We start from the raw sequence: 24,534 nt of genomic DNA on the forward strand, positions 1-24,534 counted from the left end.
AAATACACACACTCCGAGACTCAAAGAATAGGGCAGTAACCTGACACGAGGAGGGACTGCAAATCCAAGTCAATACCCACTAAAAAACCAAACATGGTTTTTAGTGGGTATTCAATTTGATGGAGTGGTCTGAGGGGACAGTCACTGTAACTACTCTATAACAATATTACACAGTGTAATATTACAAAAGTTAAAAACACAACAAGCAAAGTGAGGCCAAACTATTTATATGTTTCATATACAGTGCAAGCTAATCCACTTATTGATGTTAGGAGCACGATAATAACCTAAAGTGAAACAGATGGCACAAAAAAAATTCAGTTGTGAAATCCAATACAAAGATATCACACGTTGTTAAAATGGAAGCTATTATTAAGGAGGAGGAAGAAATATTAGGAAGAGGAAGATTAAGATTCAATACCGCTGTAACTGCAGTAAAAATTCAGAGGTTTGTTCCTCAAATGCAAGCAGGAATCTAAATGGAAAGATTAGTGTTTGAGCAAGTGCTGAAGAATTTGAAATGAAGAACAAATATTATTGTTCAAAAATCCGCAGTAGAAAAACAACAAACTGTTGTGATAAATACATGTTAATAACCAATTATATAAGGTGTAAGTTAAGTAAGTTAAGAATGAATCACATGTGCATCTTAGGCAACAGGTAAGTTATAAAATACACCGTGAGACTGAGCTTTTCCACATGACAATGATCAACATGCATTTGTGACCCATCTGGTGATGATGTCTGTTAAGATATCCAACAGTGGAAGCAACACAATGAGTCAACAACGTTGCCAATCTTTCAGCTTGTCAACTGACTTGGTGAACACAATGCTTATTAGTGCCATGTTATAATTAACAGAGATCATTCTTTAGTCAGTGGTTGGCTCTTCTGTCCTGAAATACTCTTGTGTGGATTGAGAGAATTCTCTCACTAGTTCTGCTGACAAAACTCTTTCAACACCCACTGCATAGTGTAAAAAATACATTGTCATCAAGATATCATTGAGCCGTTTTCTTAGTTCCTCTAAAGCTGTTGTAATTTTATTTTAAATTGTATTCTCTCCTTTTGTTTTTGACTTTTAAAACACAAAAACCAAGCTTCTTCCAGATGAGTCCTCTCCTCTTCTATAAGTCATGACCCTATGGTTTGCTCCAGCTGCCAGCAGACATCTAGGTGTGATGTTGTGTGGTGTAATGAACCAATAAAGGTGAGCTGAAGTTCAGTCAGGTAACAGGGGCTTGATGATGTGTGTGTGCACACGCAAGGGTGGGCATGTGCACATGGCTGCCTGCCATACCTGTGGTGTCCCTCTGACAAGTGTGTGCGACTGTGTCCATGTGTTGTGAAACAAATGGAGAGTATGTCTTCTGGCATGATGTCCCCATGTGAGTGGTTTAATGAGCTGATAGCTGGCAGCCAATCATGGTCACCAGCGAGCTCCGAGGTCACACAGAGGCATCGTGAGTAAACAGTGCGGTCGTCCCTCCTACAGTTGAAGATCACCTAAGAAGACTCACACACTTGGAAGTGAGGTCACGGTGGTTTATGTGCACAGTTTTAGCACTTAAATATACACAGATGCTTACGAGGATATATGAATACAGGTAGCACAGACACACCTTCCTGACTCACCCCCTCATGTGTTCATACCATGCCTGTTTCATACTGGTAAAAGTACAAGCGCACAGATTATTCCTAAAACTGTAAGCTGCCCTAAATGTATGACTCTGGGGACTGTACAGACCTACAAGCACAGCATTGTCCATATGTGCATGTGTGCAGTGTACAAACTGTGCTAAATACCTGAATAAATAATACATAATGTGATTCCTAAATCTTTCTAAACTCTCCAAATGTTCTTCTCTTTGGTATCTAGTTAATCCTACAAACGTTACACAATTATTTGGGTAGCCCAACATACAAGCCAATAGCCAATTCATAAATCTGTAAAAGGAGAAGAATACAAAGGTGTCATCTGCATACAGTTGTAACTGCTGCAACCTGTTGTCTGTCATACAGTACATCTCCTTTTGTATGAGAGAGCTCACACCTACAGGTTGTTTTATTGGTGACTCTGAACCATAATGAAAAAGATTAGTTCATATTTATTTGCATTTAAATTATCAGCGGTTTAATCCTGACTCCTCTGGTTCAAAGTGTCCTTAAGCAAAGCACTACGCTCCAAACTGCTCACTCCTGGGGTACCTCACATATGAGTGACTTTGAAAAAAAGCATCTGCTAAGTGACTAAAATGTAAAATATTACATGGATTCAGATTTCGTCCATTTGTTGGACAGACCTTCAGTAAACCTCTTGCCCCGGCAGGGTAGAAATTTTGGCTCAGTCCGCCTCTTATTGTGACCGACTGTGTCAATATTATCTGTCTGTCCCAATGGGGAAGTGAATCTCTCTCAATCCATTTGTTTCACTCTCTGGAGGAAACCCACATGACCGCCCCACCCCACTGACAACACACACACACACTCTCCCTCTGCCACAATAGTGTTGTCATGTGGTGGGAGTATGTTTGTATGGGTTGGGCTGGTAGTTTGGTCTCCCTCTTGTTTGCTGTGGGGGTGTTGTGACTCCATGTTCGGCCTTGTCTAACTCCCTCTCTTCCCCACCAGACTTTGTCCTCAGTCCACTCTGTCTCAGGACACAAACATGCACACCCATGTGCACATTGTGCTGAACATAGATTTGCAAGTACAGGTCTGAGAACTGACCACGAAACTTACACCGCGTTAGTTTTAGAAATTGCAAAGACCAACTTAGATGTGTCACCATGCAAGGCTCCTCTGACACTTTACTTTATTGATCTGTAATTGTTCAGACTCAAGTCTCACAGAAGCCAAGTGTAATTCTAAAGACATTAAGTAACTAGAGCTAAAGTCTAATTCTAGCTGTTGTCCCAAAACCAATAATTACCCCTTAAAGAGCGCTCTGAAGGAGTGAGGACCACCCAACATGACTTTACATTTCAAAAATGTTCAAAATCCAATGATCACATTCTCCGTAAAACCGAACAAAGAAGCACACACATTCATATCTCCGTATTTGTCATCATCCTTTTACAAACAATAGGCTGCTACTCAGCCTTCCCGCACACTGTCCAGCACAGTTTCCTGTTATTATCTTACAGGGAGCTGAAGTCATCATCACTGGATTGTATGTGTGTGAGAAAGAAAATCAATAGAGAGAAAGATCATTTTCTTTTGCAGCTGTCTGTCAAAAAAATCTATTTTCTCTCACGTGGACAAGAGTAGAACCTTTTTTTTTTGCAAATGGGTGGATGTTACTGTAAGATAATACAAGCATTGGCTATATTTCTTTTTACCCGTCTATTTCATGCCTACAATTGCATAAGGTGTCCTTATAAATACAGTATGTTTTTGTCTACAGGGAAATTAACTTTTCTCCACAGGGAACTCGGTTCACAAGGGTGACCACCGGGTGTTGACCATGCCCTCATGCTCAGTCTGAAAATACTTGAAGAGAGTTTATTTGCTCTGGGACTCTAAGTCAGTTGTTCATTAACCCTGATTCTGGTTCCTAGGAAAAAAACTGGAATGGCTCCGAAGCCAACAGAGCCTCAGAAGTATTTTAAGAAAGAGTTTGTTTGCCCCAGGGCTCCTGGTTACAGTAACTAGGTATTAGCTCATTTCCAGATATGCAATGAGATTTACAGAAGTGAAAAAAGAAGTGCAGATTCATCCATTTCGTCTCCCTGTCCTGTTTTTCTCACAGACATGTTAAGATCCATTGTATATTCCATCGTTTTTTTTCTCATCACGTTGCTGTCAACTTGTGCTTCACATGAAACTAAGAGGGAAGCGACATAGAAAGAGGAACAGTTTTGTCTTTCTAACCAGAACTATATTTGTCTCTGGTTTCTCGGTGATGTGGTGTAATGCGGCACCTGCATTGCAACATTTTGCCTGTACTCACATCCTCAAAACACACAAACACACTTTCCTGATAGTCTGCAGAAGTAACACCATTGAAAATATTACGTGTGCTGTTTAAAGATATGTGGCCCAATAGAAGTAATATGGTAAGCAAAACCCCACAATATAAATGATCAATCACACCGGAATTAGCATATGATAATTATCTCTGTTGGGAAGATGAGAACTTTGTTTGTGAAATCTTAAATTATGAATTTGTATGCATCATTTTACAAATTTCCAGCTGTACCTGCTCCACTTTAGTGGCGTTGTCATGAGGTAGTTATTTCCACCTGTAAACCAACTGTAAATGTTGCTCTTTGCAGCAATAAATGGTTTAAATGTCAGCTGACAGAAAGTATCCACATTTTACACACACACTATGGGACAGATATGTGGACACCTCTTCCGACCTGCTGTTGTTCTCGTCTTGGTTTTAATGTTTTGGGCCTATCGTTCCAGTGAGGTGAAAACTCAGTACTTTCAACAAGCATCTGTTTTTAACTTTGCGCAACAGTTTGGGGAAAGCTTTTTCCTGTTTCAACATGACCATGTAACGTTTAGGGACACATACTTTTGTGTATTTTTGGTCTTAAGTTTGAAGTAGAAGAATATAACTGGCCTGCACAGAGTTCACTTGGCATACTCTTCTAGACTTCTCCTTACAAATACTTTACATGTATAGCAAACACACCCTCTTGATCATGATCCAGTTTACACTGTTACAGCTAGATTTTTTATTTTTTGGTTGCCATATGTCACGCCTACAATGTTATTACCACATGAAATGCATCAGTTTTCTATCGGTTCCAAAGAAATGGATTGTTTAGGTTTCCGGGAAGATCAACTACTCAGGGCACAACATTTATCAATCAGGAAACTATTACGAACATTGTCTTCAATTTGACAGATGTGTTTTCTTGACACACCCATCTCTACATAGAATTTGTCACTTAAGGATGATGTTCCTTTTTTTAAAACAGCCTGAAAAGACGGTTTTCTGCTATAGATTATTATCAGTTGTCTTACTTGTTGGACACTTTCTCCGTCCACACTTTATAAAGAAATATAAAGTTAATTTCTTCAAGCAGTAGAGACAGGGCTTAAGTTTTTGCACGATGTAGTCTTCATGACGACTCCACCTCAGCCTATAATCAAAAACCAAACCAACGAATCTGCTCCACTCATTCACCCACAGACCCGGTATCATCACGTGATCAGACTCAGATTTGACTTTTCTATAATCAGTGATCATTTCTTCAGTCTTCTAAACATTTAGTTTAAAGTTATCACAGCACTCTTTGAACCTGCTGATCTCCTCTAAATAAAAGCACTCATTAGTCCAATCACGGCTGCATCAGCTGCAAAGTCGTACTGACAATTGCTGTTATTGTTGCCCCAACTGCTGCTGTTCATTTAGCATTTCTTTACCTCTTCTTACCCAGTCGCCCCCTCATCACTCACTCTCCGGTTTTGTTATCAACTCTACCTAACACTCAGCACTCTCACTCTGTAATGACCCTGATCTCTCTCCCTCACTCTCTAATCCGCTGTTGTCCTCACTGGCCCGTTGGTTATTATACTGCAGCTCACTTGCCCTATCCTACCCTTTCCTTATAGGACCAGTGTGTGCATGTGGTGTCCCATTTTCTGAGTGAGTGTGTGTTTTCTCTTTAATTAAAGAGTGCTCGCTGCTGACTCAGTGCGTCTAGTTGGTTAAACCATCAACTATCGAGTCCCAGACTTTTAAACACGTGAACCCACATCCAAAACAGAAGACCGCAGCTCTGTATACAATATACAAAGAGCTTGTACACAATGTGAGCGTATAAACACAATACATATTCATGTAAATATAGATAAGTATGGACTTGATTTTGGTGATTTGCATTTTGCATGCAAGCGCACAGAACCCTCCACACTTGATGTCTGATTAGGGCATTCGTGTATGTGTTTACATAATTACTGATCTCATACTTTCTTTATTTCGCATCTCGACTGTGTTTGTACATTAAACGCTCGTTTAGATTAGTGTGCATATGTAGGTGTACATATAATGTATGCATGTTCCTGCATATCATCAGTGTGAAGTCAGTGCAGTGGAAACTGACAGTGAAGGTGTGCCACAGCCTGGGAGGCTGTTATGTGTGTTATGTAAGAAGCCAGGTGTCTGTTCACCCAGTACACAACCACACAAACAAAGATCGAAGAAGATCTTTCCACATTTGGTAAAAAAAAAAAAAAAAAAACACAAATAGTGTAAAAATCCCTTTGGATGTGTTTTTAAACACAAGCTGCTAACGTCTTTTTTAAATGCTTTTTTAGTGCATTTTTTTATATCATGGCTGCGGCGATGAGAAACCTGCCTTCAGGAATCTACACCAGCAGAGAAATTAAAATGTCTACTTGATCAGATTTGTACACTTCATCAGATTTTCTGTAGAGAGGAACATTTACTGTGCAGAAAAGTATGAACTAATTTCTGAATCTAACGCATCATCAACTATTTAACACTTCACCGCTGGACTTATCAGTCCTCATCCCTTTGAGTTGTTATCTCTGGTTCTTTTTTTCATTGTCAGCTGAAAAATACAAGAACAGGCTTTTCACAAGTCTCACTCAACATCCACTCTTTTTTTTTTTACCCCACTAGCAGCAGTGCCGCCGCTCCCCCTTCTGTCGGTTTCTCTGGATGTTGACAATGGCATTTTCTGTGAGCAAGTGACTAAGACTCAAAGAATGTGAGTCTGTGTGCGAGTCCCTCTCCGTACTGTCACAGGCTGTCAGGACCAGTGAGAGAGAGAGGGTCTGACAAAGTGACAGGACTGTATTTCAGGCTCCCATTGTGGCCAAGTTGGGGTCACGAACCTGGTGTGACTTTAAATAAGAAGGGAGAGAAAGAGAGAGACAATGTGACTAGTGAGAAAACAAAGTGAGGCCAGATAGAGCATTGTAAAAATGGCATTTTAAAGAAAGTTTTATTCATAGTCTCAATTAAATGTAGCAGTTCTTATCATAGTTTTAATGATAATTTTATCATCTGCAATAATTCAAATTTCTCAAGCCATACAGACTTTATGTTTTGTTTTTAACCTACAAGAAACAAACGTGGATTGCGTCATGGCTGCATTAATTAATTTTTTTGCCACATAAGATTCATCAAACTGATTTAAAGTTATTATAATGCTGTAAATGTGTTCACATGCAGTTACACAACATTAGCATTACTGTTGAACTCTATTACTATGCACTTGTTCAATATAACTACCTTTTTATCTACTAAAAATGCTTGATGACTATACCACTCTGATCCATTATGTGGTTATCCGCACACATATTAATCTTATTAAATGGATCAGCTGTTGCCCAGACAAACGTACATGATACAGATCCTTTGTTCAGCTCATTTGCTGCAATTTGCTAATTGTGAAGCACTAATTATGAGCTTATTTTTTGACAAAGAGTATTGTATGATCACAGTTCTGGATCATTATTATAAATTTGGAGTTGTGTTTTCAGCCTCTTATGAATTTGAGACCAAATATACCTAGTGTGGTGATTATACTTATTTAGCATGTGATAGTGAAATGTACTGCCAAAATACATAACTACCTGTTACAATATGTTTGTACAGCGTGAGTACTGCATGTACTTGGGAACACGCGTGTGTTTTTCAGCTCCCGACACAGGAAGTGCTACCTTAGTAACATGAGAAAAACACAGGAAGTACAAAGTGCGTGCCTCAAATTCCAATGTTTTCTTCATAAATGTAATAAACCGACAGCCAGAACCAGAGCGAGCCAGAGGGAGAGAGAGAGAACAGTAAGCAGCAGTTTGACCAAAAAAGACAAAAATGTTCAAATTGAAGGTCTGGAGTCACACAGATGGCTCGACACAGACAAAAGGGCAATTATGAAACTATGGAAAGAAAATACAATGATGGCGGATATGAGCGAATAGGCACATATCTCAACAAACAGTCACAGCAGGAATGTTGCACCATGTGTCACAGTAATAAAAACGCAAATGTACATCCACGCATATATAATACGTATATATGATATATATATATATGTATATATATATAACTTTGTATTTAAAAGATTACAGCAATTCAATTCAATTTTATTTGTATAACGCCAACATGGAAAACCCAACAACCCTACATGAGCAGCACTAGGCAGTAAGTGTTTAGTAACTTTGCCCAGCTGGTCAGCTTGAGTGATGAGAGCACTAAAGTCCTCCATGTGTCCCTGGTCTATTATTTCCTGTACTGTTCCTGTTGTACAGATGAGTCAACTCTATTACTGGATGATTCTGCAAGTTCATTGCCATTAACTATGCATGTAATATATCTCTCTCTGTATGTCATGGCATTACTATGGTATGGTTGGGCTTAGGCTACTAGAAAACCTGTAATGCATCAAAATATACTGCTGAAAAAAACGTTTTAAGGGAGCTTGAAATAGAGACAACACACAATCTTCTTCCCAGAAGTTACATCTGACAGTCTGACATTATTTTCAATAGCAAATCCCTTTTTAATGAACACATTTATAACGTTGGTAAATGTTCATACCAAACATATTTGCAGGATATCGGATGCTATTGTTAGCATACCAGAGTGATATTGATAACATAGCTGCACTCCCAAAACCTCTGAACAAAGATTGAACTTTTGTAAACGTATTCAGCTTAAAATATGTTTTTCTTTTATTTGGGAAGTCTTTTTTTGCTTTGAACAGCTACTCACCATCACATCACATTGATTACAGACTGTATTCAGACCTGCACATGTTCATGCAATCACTAAGAGTGTCTCCAACAGCCTCCTTAACCTTGATTTCCCTTCCCCTCACTGCTGTGTGTTCCTCCTCCTTTAATCAAACCAGCTTTTCTCCTTCTCCTCCTCTTCCTCCTCTGTGTGGCCTTGCATCACCTTTCTCATCCGTCCTTCACTCCTTCCTGCCATAATTCTCCTTCTCTCCTCCACTCTCTGCTCTCTCAGACTCGCTGGTTGTCAGCCAGACTTATCTCTGACGTTATTATGTTGGCATAGATCAAGCCAGGCCAAACACAGGGTGGATTTACTCCTCTGTTTCTGCAGGCTTTCCCTCCCATCTCTCTTTCTCTCTCCTCTTCAAATAACTCTCTTTGTCTTCTTATTGCCTTCCTTCCCTCACTTCCTCCGTTCTCCTCTGTTCTCTCCCCACAACACCTTTCACCTCTCCTTCCCTCAGTCTCCTTTCTACTCGACATAATGGCTTGTTTGTTGCCTTAATGTTACTTGGTTAGCACTGTCCTTCAGGTCTGTTGATGTTCTGTCTGTTAGAGTTAATTGATTTAGTAATTAGCACTTTCTGAGGCTTGTGTAATGAGCTTTGCATGAAATACAATTCTGATAAATGACAACAAGTCATAAGTGTCTGCTGATGTCTGCTTCTGCAGAAATGGACGAACAGAATGAACAGAACTACCTGTCACGCTGCTGACAAATAGCAATATCTCAGAATGTCATGATGGGTAGCTGATAAAGACGTTCTGGACATTCTGCAAGCAATGATTTGTCAGGATGTGACAGTTAGACAAGTTGCACAAATGTACAATTTACACTTTGCAGAATTTCCATTAAAAGTTTAGAAGTTGAAGATGTATCATCCTTCCAGTTTGACACGTCTGTAAGTGTTCTGCATCGTCAAAAAGTGTTGTTCCTGCAGGGATTTGCTCCCATTTAGCCACAACAGCACTGGTTAAGTTGGCCACAGATTCATTCTGAATCCATCTCTTTCCTGTCACTTTCCCATATTTCTAGTTCTCCTTCCTTTATCCGATCTGATCCCTGTGCCATGCACTTTAAAACGTATCCTACTTTGCCTGCTCTATGTACCTGCATCCCTCTTTCCCCGTCTTCCTTTCCCTCCTCCCACACTCTGCGTCTGTCTCTGTTCTGACAGTGTGATCCATGGGGGCATTATCTTTCCATTATCTGTCCATCCCCTAATCGTTTCCCTCACCTCGCCTGGCATCTTTGGAGAATATTAATCAGCTCACAGACAAGTCTAATCACTGCTGTGGGGCTATAACGGGAGCTGCAGTCCATCAGACGCCAACCACACACACACACACACACACACACACACGCAAAGACACACATGCAAGGACAGTTTCAAATTAGTTTGGTACTCTCTCCAACTCTCTCACTTTCTCATAAATCATAAAATAAAAAGTTTAGCACTTACAGATATGGCTATTATTGAAACTGATACTCACAAGCACCTGCAATTTGTCAGGAGAAATCTCCCACCTTCATGTAAAATGTGCATTCCTGCAAGTCATTAATCACATAACTGTGGTGTGAGGTGTGAATCAGACAGAAAAGCACTTGTAGCATCAGTTAGCATTCTGTCGTTATGTGTTTCTTATCCTCTTTCAAGAGTTTACTAATGAGAAAAGGCAGTGCTGCTAAGTATCACTTCAAGAGATGGATGAATACTACTTGTAACTACTTAAAGGAAAAGGAGATAAATGGAGAACACTGAGACATCGCAAATCAGTTTTAGAAAATAATGTGCAGAAAATAACATCAAAACACAACGAACATGATTTGCATGTCATGACTGATGGGACCAAGTTAGACCAAGACACTTTATGTGCGTGTTTCTGGGTTTCACTAATCTAAATCTAAAACCAAGTTTCTACAGATGTGGTTATCTTTACTGGGCTCATACTTTAAATGTTTTTGTAAAGTTTCTAAAGGGTGTGTCACATGTTGTGCCCTTCGTAGTGACTTGCTGATTTTAAGTGATATAAATTAAATTGACTTGACTCGTTAACTCAGCAAGTCAAGATATGTCGAGTCTACAAATGCATCCAGGAACATCACAGTAATTTTTATTGGCTTCATTACAGAGATTTTACTGTGCCAGAAACTCAGAGTGATGGAGCAGCTATGGGATGAAGTACAGACAGTTTACAGCCAGCCTCCTGTTTCTATGCGTTGCAGGCATTAGATTAGTAAGGACTGTGGTACAATGTTTGATTTGTTTGAGTTTTATTAATCTCTTCATCTCACATGCAGCGTCTTCATTAAAGCTAAACAGCATGCTGATAAACCTGCATTCACAAAAACATACTTCATTAAGCATTACTAATGAGTGGAGCTATTTTGCTATTTGCAAACACACGTAAGGACAGTTTCCAATTAGTTTGGTACTCTCTCCAAATCTCTCACTTTCTCATAAATCATAAAATAAAAATTTTAGCACTTACAGATATTAATGAAACTGATACTCACAAGCACCTGCAATTTGTCAGGAAAAGTCTGCTGCCTTCATATAAAATGTGCATTCCTGCACATTATATTTAGAGAGCATTAACTCAACAAATGCATGCTGGGAAGTCTACTAATATGCTAATTGTTTTTGTGTTTTATCAACTATCAACACTAAGAAATTAATTAATTTAACTCATTTTTTTTTGTTAAATTGTGAGTTCATTAACATTTTAGCCATTTGGCAGATGTTTTTATCCGAAGCAACGTACAATGGTAGCCAGGTAAGTGTAAAGAGGTCTTACCTCAATGCACATATATCCAAAGCTCGACTCTGGTGGGACTCGAACCCACAACCTTTGAATAACATCTCAAGTGCTTGACTAGAAGTCCAACGCGCTGTCCATTGCGCCACAGAGCCTGCTCAATGGTTCATATCAAGCTGAATAAGTTTGGAAACAAATCTTAGATATTTAGCTTAACTTTATTCAAAAATATTTCCACAAAATTCTTGAATGAGAATTCATTCTTCAGTCTATTGGAGGCTAGGGAGAGCTATAATATTTTGTCGTGTCAGTGCATTTACAATTCAAGTCAAAATATGATGTGTTCATCATGGACACTGACATACAATCAAATTGCACTTGTGTCTCTTGTGTCTGACTTTCTTCATCCCTCACAGTCATCTTGATGTGCACACATTGTCAGTTTAATGCTGAGTAATAAATCCATCCCATAAATCATTCTACAGCACATTACTGAAACACATTTTAATCCAAATGGCAAAAACAGAAAAGGGCAAAAGATGAAAGAATAGTGTGATTCCTTCCAACAGGCTCTCTCTTTCAGAATGATCTTGATTATGAATGGCTGCCCTGAGGAGGACAGAGCCGAGAGAAGGAGGAGAGATGGGACAGATGAAAGGAGAAGAAGTAAAAAAGATCAGAGCGCGAGGAATGTTCATCATCAGGGTGCACAGGCACCTAACACAGATGAATCCATGACTGTGCACATGCATGTGCTGACACACATGTGGTAAACAGGTATAAAAGGAGTGATGCTGATTATATACATGCAGCAGCAAAATGCACAGATACAACTTGGACCCACTCACACATGCTACATGTATCTACATTACAAAACACTTCATGTTAGGTTGTTGTGCACAGAGGCATCTTAAAATCCTCAGAACAGGCTGAGAGGTAGAGGACAAGTTTGGGAGGGGCGTAACGGGAGATGGGTTGTTATGGAAAGAAAAAGGATGAGGGGTTACGTGAGGAAGTATTTTTGAGTGTTTGTAGATAGGCTATAAATTCCAAGGGGGACTGCAGCAGACACAGCTGTTTCTAACTCCTCCAGATGTCAGTGGAGAAAGAGAGACAGGGGGACACAGAGAGGGGGAGAGACATGCACAGACCTATACTGTACACATCAAAGACAGCAGGGTTAGACACACGGCACATACACACAGTACAGATGGTGTTGTAACTCACTGAGAAGATCAGTAAAAGCTTTGAACTCATTGAACAAGCTCTTCACACTGCAGTTCTAGTGTATAGGAGACACAAATGTAGGCTGTAACATGCAGGCAGTGCTGAAAACAGCTACTGTGATCCGATGATGGAGGTTTGGATTGTTGGAAACCCCGAACTGTGCAAGATCAATCAAAATGGGAAAGCTATTCATGATCAGCTACCTCCTTCAGAGATACCCTCACTAGCTTTTGATGGCGAAATGTTTTGATTAGCGTGTCCCAGTTTTGTTTCTTCTGTACTAATATAATATGAACACAGTGCACCTGACATGTGAAGACAGATTTGTGCACGTATGTGCAGTACTGCTTTTGAAACCAAAACTACTAAGCTTTACATTTCAAGAGAGGAATCATTACATTTCAAAACTAAATAGGGTCTCAGAAACATGGACATATTCTACTTTAAGACTGTTAAATCTTAGAAAGGAGTGGGTTCACATCTCAATAATAGAAACGCAGCACAGACTTTTGGCAGCAACGTGCCGTCTTCAGAGCTTGGTTTCCTACCACAGTACATGAGATGCTGCTGTCTTACTCTGCTCCTGCTCTTTTTAAGCTATATCCGTTAAGCTGTCTTATGTTTATTACATAGTTTTGTGCAATAAACCACACCTTGTTTCAGGTTTGAGCATGTAAACTGCAAACCACAAGCAGCTTATTAGACAATATTTCCATTACAAACTAAAAAACAGTCTTGATAGTGATGTCTGTAGTGCTCACAGTGAAAAGTATGTTGCCTGTAGGATGGCACTGCATCTGCTAGCTTAATTATCTGCCACAAAATCTGGTTATGTAATCAAAATGAGCAGCACATCTTATACTGACTTCAGCTCAGTACAATGTGTTTAACAAGGAGTAACAGCTTTGTTTTACTGGTGGCTATTCTCTACAGCTTCCATTAAAAATTAAAGATTCAAATTTAAAGCATTTATTATTTATGTAATTAAAGAAAAAAGAAGTTATAACACCGTTGTTCAAACAGTTAATATTGTTAGAATGATCTCAAATGGCTTTATTTGTTAGTTTGTTTGTTGTGTGTGTCAATATAACTTCATAAAATGATGGTTACATGCTGCAGAGAGGAATTTGGCAATATTATGCCAACATTAATGCAACCAATCAACAAGCAGCAAACACACCATTTAAACCAGTTAATTAAAGTGTTACAGTATGTAAATATACATACACAGATTCTGCACAGTGCAGCAGGTTGTGCCACCATACTGGACAACTCTTCCACAGTGTGAAATCATACACTAGTAGAAATAACAAGTAGTGCTGACATACATACAATTGCAAATAAACAAACTATGATTTGAAACTAAAATATTTTTGATAATATTTTGCAAAAATGCCTCATACATCTCCACCTGCAGTCAGCCTTTTTAAAACTAAAGTGTAACAGAACTCAGTAAACTGTATGATTGATCTGCCCACAAGCAGCTCGCACTGGGAGGTATCTGTTTACAGGAGCGCCTGTCAGACTAGCTGCATTTTATATGATTGCAACTAAAGGGAAACAAGTTGAAACACAGGTGAACATCCTAGCTGCAGTTTTGTACTTTTGGTATCCTATATGATAATATTTACTATATAGAATAACATAGTTTAATACTACTATACGTATGTCTCTCCATCCCACAGGGTTTACATGTCAGTGTGTCCTTTAAAAGTGGTAGTGAAAGTTGTTTTGGAGTGTAACTGGATTTGTCATAAATCAAGTCAAGTTGTTGATAAGGGATTAGTGCGGCCAACTTCGATAGTTTGTGCACCCTGCGGGCTTCACTAAAGAACAAGTGTATCTATTTCCCTCTTCAGGATGTTTTGAAAGTGCAAGTGGAGTCATTTCTGTCTGTATGTGGGTACACACACACACACACACACACACACACACAAGCATCTTAACCTGTCAGTTTCCTTGTTAAGTAGAAAGTGGCGCAAGCACAGCTGCATGTTGAGGGTTGATACAAGACAAAAAACACACCTAAAGATAACATTGAGGAGTGCCCTCGTTGGACTGTGAGTGATGGTTTTAAAGAGCTTGTAAGTATTTATAAAGTTGTCATAAAATGCTTTTGTATTGTCTGTGCACAACACTGCTGTTTTTTAGTACGTTTGTTTACTATTTGTTCTGTTTTATTTTCCTATGTCCTGTTTATACAGAGTTGTACAATGACAGTGACAGTATATTTGTGAGTGGCCCTGATGAAAATTTAACCTCTAGAAGGAGTTACAATCTGGCTTTGGCCACTAAGCTGCAAGGACGATAAGTTAAAATCAAAGGTTAAACAGAAGTTCAACAGAAGGTCAAAGTTTGGCTGTGACTGGAAAAGCGTTTACAGAATTAAAATATACTGGACCACTGTCAAAGGAGCTGTTTGCTGGACTTGCATGCTTGGACTATTTATGAAGGACTACTGTATTGAAGTACAGAGAGAAAAGTTGGGTAAGGACTTTAAGCAATATATTCTCTAGATGAGGCAGCTCGCCTAAAATGTAAACTGAGACAACTTGTTTGCACACAATTTATTTCTCCGTCAGTTGTAAATTTTGCAGGAGTGATGTGGCTAAAGTTAAATTAGCTAAATAAAAATACATTTTATTTATATGTGTTTTAACATCAGTTGTTCATATTGTTTATATGCAATGGTGCTGATGTGAAAAGACCTGAACAGTCATCATTATCAACAGTAATCAGATGATCACAATCCTCAATTACTATTAACATTTGCTGTGGAGTTACTTCAATGTGCAGCTTATTTCTCTCTGAAGATCAGATTGTATGCTGACGATGTTATTATTTCCATTAACAAATATTTTAATCTCGACCCAGCTAAAGGAAAACATGAAGATCAGATACTATAAATAAAAAAAGCTCTGTTGACTTAAAACAGCAGTTTTATTTACTTCAAATATATGAATTATGAGAAAGTAATGCAAAGTAGTTCTTATCACATTTCTTTCTTTTAATAAAATACTGTCAGCTGATCTTTTTTTTTCTAAAAATCATATTATAGGATGTATCACACACATTTACCATATTACCTAGTTCGTATATTGCATCGCAGTTTACACATCAAAGAGATCAATCACAGCCGAATAAAAGAAGGTGTAGATTCAGCTGTGTCACTGAGGCAAACCACACAAACCAACTCAAACACACCTCGGTCAGGGGGCGCAGATACTGAACCGCCCCCAAACAACACTGTAGGTGTGACTCTTTCAGTAGTTTATCCACACAGGACCCATCAAGGACAGGAGCTCTTTGTATGGGTAAACCCTAATTACAGTTTGGACCATCATGAAAAAGCTTCCGCTCTGACAATAAATACACAGTCATTGAAGAACAAAGGCTTTCATTTTTTTCTTTGTTTCAGATGCCAGCACAGCAAAAGGAGCAGAGGGCCGAGAAGGAAACGGCAGAAAGATAACGGGATTTAGAAACAGCCGGCAGTGAAAGAGACCAGGAAAGAGACAATAGTGGAGACAAAATTGGCACAGCAAGACAAGGAAAATGAACAAGAAATGGAAACGTGATAAGAATGATGGATGTAGACCAACAGGGACGGAGATGGAGAGCGAGAGCGCTACACACACACCTTCAGAAAGGTCGTTACATTAGACTGTGTACACTATAAAGATGAGGGAGATCAGAACTGTGACATTCACGACCAGGTTCTTCTACTTGTCTGTTATATATATGAAGGACCTCTTGTTATGTTCACTTCTCTAGAACTTAAGGTTAACACTGATATAATCTGTGTTGCAGTCTGACACACTCACGTCTGAGGGCTGTGCATGGGCGGGTACGCTGGGTATTTTTGGGTCAGTTATTCTGATAACTGGTATGTGATAAAGATAACTGTTTATTCTTATGTGTGTATGCGTGTGATAAAGAAATCTGGCATGTGTGTGTGTGTTCCTGTTTGTCAGTAGCTTGGACAGACAGTTTACACTGCAGATCCTGTGGAGGTGAGGATGTTCCAGTGTGCATGTGTGTTTATGGGTGTGCTTCTGTATGTGTGTGTTTTTCCCACATAATATCCGCTTCTACCTTTGTACTCCACATTTGTCTGTTTTGTCTTCATTTTATGGATGAAAGAAAGATGACGAATGTCTGTTTCATTGTTGGACGTAGACTGATGTTTTCCCTTTTAGTTTTGACTATTCCAAGCAAACGTACTGTAAAAGCATATTCAGGGGTAAATTCAGGGTAATTACAAAAATGATAGACTGGTAAGAACTTGGGGTGTAAACTATGAACTAAAATATATAAACACATGGAAGAAATAATAGTTCAGTTTAGTGTACGTTCATTTTGCCCAGTCTGCTTCTCCATCTCCTGCTGACTCTCACATCTTCTCTTCCCGTTTTATCTGCAAACCTGTTCAGGATGGTGTTCAGTCACTCAGCCATCTAACTCGGCTCCACCCAGCTACTCACCTGTGGCCCATTCACTGATTACTCCCCCAGTTTATTAACCAGCCAGTTTCCCGTGTCCTCTGTCAAATCCAGTTTTCCTGCTCCCTGTGTTCACATTCTCGCCTTCACTGTTTTGCAAATGTAAATCTGTTTAGTACAGTATAGCTGATGATAATATTGATTGTGATGTCACAGTACGTGAATAGGGCAGCTTGTCATATATTACATTCAATTCAACTTGATTAAAGACACAACTACAGAGAGAGCTCTGAACATGTGATGACGCTAATTGACATAATGCATCCCCTTGCCTATAACCCAAATCATTACAACTACATGCCTAAACTAAACTTTATCCTAACCCTGACCAAGTCTTAATCTCCAAAATGCTCTGAACTTGTGAGGACCAGCAAAAACATTCTCACAAGAAAATTATTTAAACAAAATTTGTCCACACACAGACATAAAGACATACGCACACACATTATTGTAAGTCAAAGAGGTCATAATTTGTTTCATTGACCATTCAGCTTATAAGGTCTGATCAACATTGCACCATAATCAGAACTAATCATCCAGAGAATTGTATAATTCATAAAGGTAATAGGGAACATACGGCTTGTACATACTGTTCATCAGAACAGAACACTTGCAACACTTTGAATGTTGAAATGATGACGATCAGAGCCATCATCTTTTTCTAGCAGGAGGCAGCTTGGTTTACGGGAAATTTAGAGCAATGACTTAAATCTATTATTACTATTTATTCTCAGTATTTGTTCAAACATTTCTCAGTAAAATGCTTCTATTTTTACGTTACAGATCAGTCAGCATGTTGTATCCTCCTATGTTACAACATAAGACGTCAATTACCAGTAATCTGTAGTAAAGATCAAAGTTAAAAGTCACTTAGCAGCAGTTCAGTTTGAATCTGTGAACGTCAGATGGATGGAGACACATTTTTCCATGAATTCCTTTTTATTTGTTTTATTTCTCATCAGAAGCTGAACTTGAATCTTTTTACAATAATCCCTACCACTAACACACACACACAAAGTAAACAATTTGCCTGGCTTACAGTAATCCAGGAAAAACAGATTTGTTACGGTAAATCTCCCGGCGTTGCCTCTTTTTATATTGTTGTCTTGCACATCAAAAGTCTCTGACTCTATTTTTGATTCCCCTCCTTCCACCCACCTGTCTCACCCTCTTACCAACTTCTCTTTCCCCGTTTCACATCTAAGATTTAAGATTCAACAAACACAAACCCCTTGACACCATTTTTCTATGGCAGTCAGTGTGAGGACACTCATTGAGATAATGTATTCCCCCTATTGTTGTGTAGGCCATGTTCATCTACTCTGCATCAGTTTTTAATTTATCACATTTACTGCCCCAAACAGCCTAATTCTAACCACACACTCACACACACGGTCCTCACACCAACATCTCAGGCCAAGTCCTTGACAACAGACTCCCAGCAGTCTAAGCCTCCTCCACAGCTTCATAATTGACCTTCTGTGTGTGTCTGGCCATCTGTGTGACTCCAGTCCCCCTGTTTGAACATTTTCACTGTGAGTGCTGCTCACTGGTCCGTTTCCATTTATTTTCTTTGCCCTCTCCTTTTTCCTGCTCTGCCTGCCTAATGCTTCAAACCCTGAACGCTTAAGATGAGATGACAGTATTGATCATTTTCTCCACAAGAAACTCCTCTTCCCGCGCCTGATGGAAAATGTACTGCAGTGTTATGCAGTTTTACCCAGTCATGCTCCTGTTCTGACGGCAATAAGACATCGATCAGATATATTTCTCATGCTGACACAAAGCAAAGGAAGAAAAGAAGGGAGAATCAAAACTATAAGAGTTCACTTGAGTTCAGTTATTCTACGCAGAGCATTAAAAGCAGTAATGAAACGTGTAGTAGTCAGTGACATGTGCTGTGATGTTCTGTCTTACCACAACCAGGTTGCTGGAAATACAAATAAAACAGTAAGTCGAGCAGTGAAGGGTAATTGTGTTTTCTTTCCTTAGAATCTAATCTGCTGGATGCTGCTCATGGTAATGACCATACTGCTCCTGATGCTGATGACTTGATGATGATGACTACATAGATGAAGATGTGTTACTGTACCCCTGCTGCACAGAGAGGTCTGAAACAAGCAGAGCAACAGCCCCCCTCTGTGGCAACAATGGAAAAGTCCAGCTGAGAGAAAACAATGTCAAAGGGTTCGAACAATAGGACTCTTGTGTACAGTGAAACAAGCTGTTTGATATGCTCCGAGTTTATAAAGGAAAATGAACAAATAAAAACCACAACAGACTTGCTTTTGGCTGAATTAGTTTCAAATTAAATTGTTATTTATGTGTTGCACCACAGCTGTATTACGATATTTACTCTTCTTCTTCTTTGTCTTCTTCTACAGTATCTTAATTATTTTAGTTTGCTTTTTTAAAAAGTCTGATTCTAATTTGTCATTAATAGATTGTTAGAAAACTTGAATGAGACCCAATATGAAGATAAAAGGTCAAGAATGATCTCTCCTTTACTGTTGGGGGTTCACAGTTTCTTATTTCCTCATCATTTAACTATGTTTTACATAAGAAACTATTTGAAATGTATTTACAGTTTACAAGAGTGATGGATTCACTTCAGTTCTGATCAGCTTATTAAGTTTTATCCATCACATCAATTAGTATGACCTGAACTGGCTCAGACTTAATTTACCAACTGGTTGCTGACTTATATTGTAGCATCAATACAAACTGGTCCATCAAAGCCCTTGATATTGTAAATTAAAATTTTTAACCACAGCATATGACCTTTAAAACATGAACATGAAACATAACAGCTGAGTCTTGTTGATGATTTAAGATAAATATCAGTGTTACGAGCTGAAGAAATAAAAATAAATATGTCACAGGACTGCGACAGGACTTTTGTTCCATTTTTAACACTACATGTTCCTGATTCCCGTCTCCGCACACCATGTGTTAAGCACATCCATGTTTTATCCAGTGTTCATAAGTCTGTATAAAGCATGTTGCATGTGTGCGCTCTCTCTATGACAGATCTCTTCATGATCATAAATGAGGATGAGAAGGATGAATGGCTGCTGGCTGAGATAGAATGAAATAATGATGGATTGAACTCATCACCAAAGACCTGGAGCAGACAGTGAGATCCATCTCACCAGCCTGCGTGTGCGTGTGTGTGTGTGTGTGTGTGTGTGTGTGTTGTACATTTCCAACCATAGGCACCAAAACAGAACAGAGCACATAACAGATATAAACATTCACACATCATTTATTTATTTATTTATTTATCTCTGTCATATTAACGGTCATTCATCACTGTCTTTTATCACCAGACTCAAAACAGAAACACGTGCTGCCTCTCTGTGACTTGTAACATCTCACCAGCAGAGAACTGCGAATCTGTGAATTAGAAAAAAGGTTATTGCAGCAATTAACAGCAACAATTAACACTCTGTGCCATCAGTCGACACTGCAGTACCTCAGGAAGACCAATGAGGGGCAGCCCTTCACAGCTGATATGTGCATATCAATGCAGAAGAGAGAAGATTGTCAAAGACCAGTCAGACAACAGGTTCAGTCGAGGCTCTTTGCCTTTTATATTAATTGTCAGCACATTCTCATTATGTTAAGAGAAATGTTACCTGATTTATGAGTGAAGTTTAGCTGTAAAGAAATATTTTTAGAAGACAGGCTTTAGTTCTAGAGCAACAGAAGATGAGGGAACTAAAACTGATGTGTGCAATTGTTGTAGTTTTAATAGTGGTACAAAAGGAATAAATGAGGGATTTGTTTTGGATAAAACCTGAAATCTATAAAATGTATAGCTCTACAGATGGTAAATAAAAACTTACAAAGCTGCTCGAGTGCCATTTGGTAGGATTTACCATAACGAATACCTTAAAATGGATATCCTATCTTACTGCAAACCTCTTCCAAAAGCTATTTAGATCTTAGAATAATGGGCTTCTGAAGAAAGCAATCTCCCAACACAACTACAGTGAAAAATAGCCACAGCAGGAGCAGTAGCTTATTGTGATGTGATTTAACTACCCCCTGTGCTATTCTGAGTGGATACATACTGTAAGTGAAAAACTGTTATTCCACCAAGTGAAGATTTATATTACTGGAGTCGGCAAACGAGAGAAATAACAAGGAAGAGAGAAGACGAAGAAGAGGTGAAAGGACGGTCAGGGGGGTAAAGAAAGATGGAGCAAACAAAGGCACACAGGAACCAGTGTCGAGAACTTAACACCGTCCACCAACCACACGCTGGTGCTAAATTAAGGTCGAATCCCGTACATCTGTCTGGAAGGTGAACAACTAAGGCACCATTACAATCACTTGAATGCAGTGAACTCCACTGTAGGCACTGATTGCATCACAGCTACTCCATAAAGACATTTTCTAGCTGACACTATCTCTTGATGTCACCATCATTAGGTTGAACTTTCTTTTTTTATTTTCTCTATACTTTGGCTTATGACCTGCAAAACTAATGACATTCCCATCAGTCTCAGCTGTACTGCACATAGAGTCCCGTGTTAATTATAATGTTAAAACATTAAAGCTAGACAGCCAACTCTTCAAAGCATAATGTAGAGGATTCCTAATATATATAATATATACGTGCATAGGAAATAAGGAGAGAGGAAAAGGTGTGTTGCAGTAGATGATTAGGGACATTGACAAGAGGTACTGTACCTCTTGGTGCCATCTTTTTGAAGACAGAGCACACAGGAAAAAGTCTGGATAGAGATTTCCCATCTTGCAATGATGATAGCATTAATGTTCGTAACCCATTTGACCTGCTGCCTGACTGTTATTTCCTGCCATCCTGCCTAAGCCACTTTGCTGACTATTAACGTGGTTTGTAAGCAGGAAATTTGCTCCAAGTTAACTGCTTTATAGGTTTAACTGATGAGTCCTGTCTGCGTTTGACTCCAGTGTGTGACCAAGCACGGTCAAGTATGGACTCAGAAGCAGTACTGGGGGAATTACTTGGCAAAAGGAATGTTTAACATATCTCAAGTATGATCTTATGAAGACCAGAAGCTGTGTAAGCTTTAATGGCTTATGGTTTTAATGGCACAGATACAGAGCAGGTGGGAGACAAAATGGCTGGTAGCAGCTCACAGGTGAGAGTGGCAGGCAAGATGGCTCACATCAGTTCAGGTAGATACTGCCAGGTAAGTGAAGGTAAATTACAAATGGCTTGTAATTTAAAAGGTTTTCAGGATTACCATCTTCACTGCTAGCAGACAAAGTGCAGATCAATAGCAGGATACTAAGAGTGTAGTTGTTGGACAGTTACCTGTTCAGCCGACAACCAAACGAAGCAGGCAGGGGTTACAGACATCACAGTAATCCAGGTGGAGCAGGTTCATCATCAAGGTGAGCAAACAGCACCAAAAAGGCAAACTTGGTCAGTACAAAACGACTGCAGGCCGCTTAGTTTGGTACATCCCAATGTTACCAGGCCCCTCAGTTTGAGTGTAGTTTGGTGCGTCCCAGTCTTTCTCTACTGATCTTCATGTACTGTATCTCTGACTTCCTGCTGGATCTGATGTCAGTGGGAACTCACTTTGCTCCAGGTGGTTAACTTCTGCTTTACTAATTGAAAATAGGAATTCTTTGTGTCCTTAATGAGCTGGTGCAAAGCAGGTGAGTGGGTGGGCGGAGCCAGATGGAAATGGAGGGAAAATAGAACAAAGGAAGTGGGTGGAGCTTAGCAGAGTGGAGGCAGGTGACTGACAGAGAGGCTTAAACTAAACTTACTGTAACTTATTGTTAATGAGGCTCATTTTTAAACAAAATCACCTGCACCAGCGTTTTTTAACTCACCTCTTCATCATTGAACTGAATTGAGTGTCACCCAGCAACCTTCAGCTTCTTTACCATAAGCTCCTTTGACTGTTTCCTTGCTGTCATCCCCACTAGCTAGCATCCCATCTGCATTATTACTGGTCAAACCATTGCCTGTGCACTTTCCTGACTTTCAGGAACCCAGGTGTTTCAGATTTCTACATCAGCCACATGCACAAATAGACAAGCCATCAGTGAACCAGTGCATCAGACAACCTGAGAACCAGTAGTCATCATTCATTAGACTTTTAACTTGTCATCTTCAGGGTTCATGACCTGGAGATGCTAGGTCCACACCCAAACCCTTTACTGAGCTCTGCTGAGAGCTGACATACAGATGTTATATAGAATCTAATTCAAAATGTAAAATGTCCTCATTTTATGTCCAAATCCTTTGCACCATGTTTCATTGATAATTCCTGGTACATGGCTGGTTCACAGGTTAACGTGACTTTGGCCTTAATGACATTCATTATAAGCTTAATTAGATGTACAACAGGCCTCGAGGCGGCAAAGACGAGTGTTGATAATTAAATTCCGAGCAAAGGTTGACTGGAGAACGCGCTACTTAAATAGAGTCTGGCCTTTCACACCAACTAGGTTATGAGGCGTAGAGAGACCCAGGATGATAGAAGCAAGTCATGAATGTGAAAGGATGTCAAACAGACCAACTGGGTCACATCGACAGGCAGAAATATACAGACTAATATACAGAATAAGATTAACCAGCTCCTTTAGCTTAACCTGCCTGGTTTTCTTACAATGTGTGCTTTCAAAGTTAAAACATTTCACACACCCCCAAATATAGTTTAATAACAGAACTCACAAGTAAAATACATAGTGTAGTTTGCCTGAAATGTTCTTATTTATTCAACTTTTTAAATTATTATCATTATAATAAACTGTATTGTGACCATTAAAGCAATTCACCCATAAACATATCTAGTTGACCTTCCAGGTTCTGGATTTTTTAGACTTTAACAAAGCTTTAAAGCCTTTAAATTAAAAAACAAATACAGTAGTTCTCCTGACAACAAGTATATGATCTGACTGATGCTATTCTGCCGGCATGCATGCGGTGATGCTTCATATTTACTAGGTGGACATTAAATCATATATGTTGTGTTACATGAGTTCTGCTTGGCAATACTGGTCCAATCAGGAGCTCATACTGACCTCTCAGCATTTCTCAGCAGTGTTTCCAGTAATGATGCCATTGAAGATACAGTATTTCACTGCATTACTAAGCTGTATTTAATAGCTGACTAACATCTTAATGATATAAACATGAATTTACCTTTAATCGTTACCTCAAACAGAGGGATTAGTTTCACTTTCAGACAACACCAAAAGCCGCTACTCCTGCCACTTCATCACTTAATCCATCACTAAGCTGCGTCCTTGAACAGGACCCGAAGCCTCTCCTGCTCACTCATGGATAAAAACAGCAACTAAACAG

The 24,534-nt window shown here is 39.2% G+C and overlaps 1 non-coding gene across 1 annotated transcript; it reads right to left on the reverse strand.

Moving 5' to 3' along the window:
- Positions 1–11,550: 11,550 nt before the first annotated feature.
- On the reverse strand, positions 11,551–11,642 carry trnar-ucu. Its single transcript is given in 2 exon segments — positions 11,551–11,586; positions 11,606–11,642. It is a non-coding gene; the product is annotated as a tRNA-Arg (tRNA).
- Positions 11,643–24,534: the final 12,892 nt, after the last annotated feature.

This window comes from Anabas testudineus, chromosome 1, assembly GCF_900324465.2.
Source record: "Anabas testudineus chromosome 1, fAnaTes1.2, whole genome shotgun sequence".
Classification (NCBI taxonomy): Eukaryota; Metazoa; Chordata; class Actinopteri; order Anabantiformes; family Anabantidae; genus Anabas; species Anabas testudineus.